The sequence below is a fragment of the Papio anubis genome, chromosome 4 (genome assembly GCF_008728515.1).
Source record: "Papio anubis isolate 15944 chromosome 4, Panubis1.0, whole genome shotgun sequence".
NCBI classification, from domain to species: domain Eukaryota; kingdom Metazoa; phylum Chordata; class Mammalia; order Primates; family Cercopithecidae; genus Papio; species Papio anubis.
This window is the reverse complement of record NC_044979.1, coordinates 8413105-8418345: the sequence shown is the minus strand read 5'-3', so window position 1 is coordinate 8418345 and position 5241 is coordinate 8413105. Positions and strand designations below refer to the sequence as shown.

Below are 5241 nucleotides of genomic sequence, written 5' to 3'. Positions count from 1 at the left end.
ACTTGGGTTCGTTTACATATTCTGGCACTCACTGCCAGACAGAAGTCTAATTAATAAATTTTCACCTCAAAAAGATCATCCTAAAGGTGCAAGCAGTTAACAACAGAACTTCCAAGTACATGGAACAACTGTGGATAGAACTGAAAGGAGAAGTTGTCAAATCCACAATTATAGCTGGAGACACAACATTCCTCGCTCAGTAATAGATAGAATGAGTGGACAGAAATTAGCAAGGATACAGAAGAGTTGAACCACACCATCAACAGCTGGATCTCATTGCATTTGTAATACAATCCACAACAATATCAGAATACACATTCTTTTCAAGTGCTCATGGAACATTCACCAAGACAGTCCATGTCTTCAGTCATAAAAAAAAAAACCTCAACGAATTTAAAAGAATTAAAATCACCCAGGTTATATTCCCTTAACCATAATGAACTATAAATCAACAAATGAAAAGGAATGGGAAAATCTCCAAACACCTGAAAATTAAACAACATATTTCTAAATCACTCATGGATCAAAGGAGTTTCAAGGGAATTAGAAAATATTTTGAACAGAACAAAAATGAAAATTTTTCCTAACAAAATTTGTAGAATACAGCTAAAGAAGTGCTTAGAGGAAAATTCATAGCATTAAGTATTTGTATGAGAAAAGAATAAGGGCAGGGTTTGAAACATGGCAGACGATGCAGACCAGCAACAAACTACCAACACTGTAGAGGAGCCCCTGGATCTTATCAGGCTCAGCCTAGATGAGTGAATCGATGTGAAAATGAGAAATGACCAAGAGCTTCGAGGCAGACTACATGCTTATGATCAACATTTAAATATGATCTTGGGAGATGTGGAAGAAACTGTAACTACTATAGAAATTGATGAAGAAACATATGAAGAGATACATAAATCAACGAAACGGAATATTCCAATGCTCTTTGTCCGGGGAGATGGCGTTGTCCTGGTTGCCCCTACACTGAGAGTTGGCTGAAACTAAGAATTTGTCCTGTATGGAAAACAGGAGACTTTGTACAGTGGCCTCTCTAAATGTGCAAGACATTCAAAAGAGAAACCTGCATACATTCTGATATTAAGAAATAATTCCGGGATTCTTCCACGCCTGGAATGAGTTGATTTGCAGATAACTCACAAATTCTTAAGCAAAATGTTATTTTCATTTTTCTCAAGCTCTTCCAATAAATATGATCACCAAGATGCAGAAAAAAAAGAATAAGAAAGTTCTTAGATCAATAATCTAAAATTTTATAAGAAACTAAAATAAAAGAGCAAAATAAACTCAAAATTGACTCAAAGCAAAATAGAAGAAAGAAAATTATAAAGAAGATAAATGATTAAACAGAAAAAATTAGGGAAATCAATGAAACAACTGCGGGTTTGTTGAAAAGATTGATACATCTCTAGTAAGAATGTCAAAAAATTACAATAAGAGAAACTGGTCAGGCATGGGGGCTCGTGCCTGTAATCCGAGGACTTTGGGAGGCCAAGGTGGGTAGATCGCTTGAGCCTAGGAGTTTGAGACCAGTCTGGGTAATGTGGCGAAACCCCACCTATACAAAAAACACAAAAATTAGCCAGGCATGGTGGTGCACACCTATAGTCCCAATTACTCTGGAGGCTGAGGTGGGAGGATCACCTGAGCCCAGGAAATTGAGGCTACAGTGAGTCCCACAATAGCACCACTGCACTCCAGCCTGGGCAACAGAGTGAGAACCTGTCCAAAAAGAGAAAGAAAAAGAAAAAGAAAATAAGAAAAACTACAGAAATTACCAATATCCAGAATGAAATGGGGGGATATCACTACAAGCCCCACATACACTAAAAGGATAATAAGGAAATATTATGAACAACTCTATACATGGAAAGTCAACCACTTAGATGAAATAAACTCATTCCTCAAAACCCATGAAATACCAACTTATCCAATATGAATTAGCTGACATGAATGGTGCTACATCTATTAAAGAAATTGAATTTATAGCAAAAATCTTCTGAAAAAGAAATCTCCTGGCCTGGATGGTTTTACTGGATAATTCTACCAAATAGTTAAAGAAGAAATACCACTAGTTCTACATAATCTCTTCCAGAAAATAGAAGAGGAAAACTTCCAAACTTATTTTATGGGCTCAACATCACCCTGAGACCAAAATCAGACAGTACAAATAAGGAAAAGCTACAGACCATCCCCCACGAAAAGTATAAAGAAGAAAGACCACATGATCATATCAGTTGATGCAGAAAAATCATTTGACAAAATTCAACATCAAAATATGATTTTTTTAAAAAAAGTCTCAGTAAACTAGACATAGAGAGAAACTTCCTCAAGTTGATAAAGAGCATCTATGAAAACCCTGCAGTCGACATTGTACTTAATGGCGAAAGACAGAATGCTTTGTCCTAAGATAGAGGAAAAGAAAAAAATGAGTCCTCCCAGCACTTCAATCAATATCATACTGGAAGTCCTAGCCAGCACAGTAAGGCAAGAAATGAAGAAGGCATATGGATAAAATAGGAAAAAGAAAAACTGTCCTATTTTAGGTGACAATAATTGCCTATATAAAAAATCCCAAGGAATTTGCACACACACAAAGCCCTACAGCTAATAAGTGACTTTATCAAGGTCACAGGATACAAGTCAACACACAATAAACAACTGTACTTGAATATATTCACAATGCACAATTGATAAGCAACATTAAAATATATTTACCACAGCTACAAAAAATTAAATACTTAAATGTAAGTCTAACAAAATATTACAGGATCTGTATGATGAAAACAAATACTAAGGAAAGGTATCAAATAAGACCTTACTAAATGAGATACATACTGTGTTCATGGGTTGGAAGATTAAGCATAGTAAAGATGTCAATTCTCCCCAAAGTTTTGTATAAATTTAGCACAATTCAAACCAAAATCCCAGCAGAAATTTTATGTATATATTAATATACATATAAACATATATAGAAAGAGAGAGAAAGAGAGAGAGGGGAGCTGATTTTGAAATGAATATAATAAAGCAACTAAACCACAACAGCTGAAACAATTTTGAAGACAAAGAATAAAATTGGTGGAAACACTCTTGCATGTTTTAGGAGTTGCTATAAAGCTACAGCAATCAACACATTGTGGTACTGGTGGAGAGAGACACACATCCATCAGTAGAACAGGATAGAAAGAAAGTCCTGAAATAGTCACACAAACATGGCCAAGTGATTTTTGATAAAGGTACCAAAGCAATTCAATGGAAAAAGGATAGTCTTTTCAACTAATGTGAACAGGGGTTGACTCCAGCTCCAAGCTGGAAAACCTGTTTCCCAAATTCTGTGTCCTGGAGTTGATAAGGAAAGACAACAATACTAATGGTGCTGGAACAACTGGACATCTACATGCAAAAATTAACCTTGACATCAATCTCACAGCTTACAGAAAAATTAATACAGAAGGCATAATAGACCTAAATGTAGAGCATGAATCCATAAAACTTGTAGAAGAAAACACAGGAAAAATATCTTCTTGATCTGAGGTTAGGCGAAAAGTTCTCAGACATGACACTAAAATACAGTTCACAAAATAAAAAAAGTGATACATTTGACTTCATCAAAATTAATAACTCTTGATCTACAAAATACTTTATTAAAAGACAAACTATATGCAAGAAAAAAAAATTTGCAAACCATATATCTGGTTAAGAACTTCTCCAGAATATATAAATAACTCTCAAAATTCAACAGAAAGCAAGCAACCCAAGTTTTAGAAATGAGCAAAAGACTTAGACACTTCACCGAAGAAGATGCACGGATGACAAATAACTACATGAAAAAATGATCAACACCACTAGGCATTAAGTAAATACAAATTAAAACCATGATCAGATGCCACTACACACAAATTAGAGCAGGTCAAATAGAAAACACAGACAATACCGGATGTTGGCCAGAATGCAAAACGGTACAGTCACTCTAGAAAATGCTTTGGCAGCTTCTTCCAAATTTAACCCTACATCATATGACTCAGTGATCACGCTCCAGGATATTTACCCTAAAAAATTAAAGCTCATGTTTACACAAAAATCTGTATGTGAGTGTTTATAGCAGCTCCATTTATAATTACCAAAAAACTGGAAGCAACACAAATGTCCTCGCATGGGTGAATGGATAAACTGTAGGACCATCCATACACTGGAATACTACTAGCAATAAAAGGCATTAACTATGGACACACACAATCACATGAATGAATCTTAACGTCACTACACTGAAGTAAGGAGGCCAGTCCCCAAAGGTTGTACACTACATGATTCCACTGATATGATACTCTCAAAAATGAAAAACTATAGTGATGGAAAACAACTCAATGGTTCCCCGTGGTTAGGGCTGGGAAGAGCATATGACTGAAAAAGGGACAGCCCAAGGAAGATTTGGGTGGTGACAATACTGTTCTTTATCCTGATCATGGTGTTGGTTACATGAATCTGTACATATGTTAAAAATCACAAATTGTACACAGAAGAAAAGATCAGTTTTGCTATAATGATAATTGATAATTATAAGAATCTAAACTAATAATGAGTCTGAGATGCATTTGCCTGTCTCTATCTCAACATCCCAAAGTTATCTCCAGATGTGAATATTCATTTTCCCCATCAAAACAGGAACTTCAAGCCTGTGGCTTTAGATGTGTTTTCAAATACACGAATTGCTTTTGAATTTTTATTTTGAATGAAAGGTTGCAGTGGCACGACATTTGATTTCCTACAGAAAAGAAAACCAGAGACACGGGACTTTCCGAGGCAGTTTGGGAGGGGGCAGGGTGGCTGCAGGGAGAGAAGCTGGGTGGCTGTGGGGAGAGAAGCAGGGAAGCTGGGAAAAGGCCTGAGAAGTGGGGTGGAGGGGAGCTGCTTTCCCAGACTCTGATCCTCCAGACACAAGACACAAAGGAGGTTGCCAGATTCTAAGAGTAAAAGACTATTTTCCAGCAGAAATTAAAAACCGGTTGACATTCATTTATCTGAGAGAAGAGTGATAAGAATTTACATCCAACCTAACCATTAAAGGACTGATTTAGAAGCACTTAGAAGAAAAATTCATATCATCTTTAGCCTGAGAAAGTAATTTATCAGGTCTTTATTTCAGTTTTACTCTGCCAATGTTTCTTAGGACCTTAATGATTAACAAGTTCAAAAACAGAATTAGAAGAAGATGAATTTTAAATGCAAAAGCCT

General features: G+C 35.9%; 1 pseudogene; it reads left to right on the top strand.

Moving 5' to 3' along the window:
* Positions 1 to 666: 666 nt before the first annotated feature.
* Positions 667 to 1107, top strand: LOC108585208 (annotated as a pseudogene).
* The last annotated feature ends 4134 nt before the right edge of the window (positions 1108 to 5241 follow it).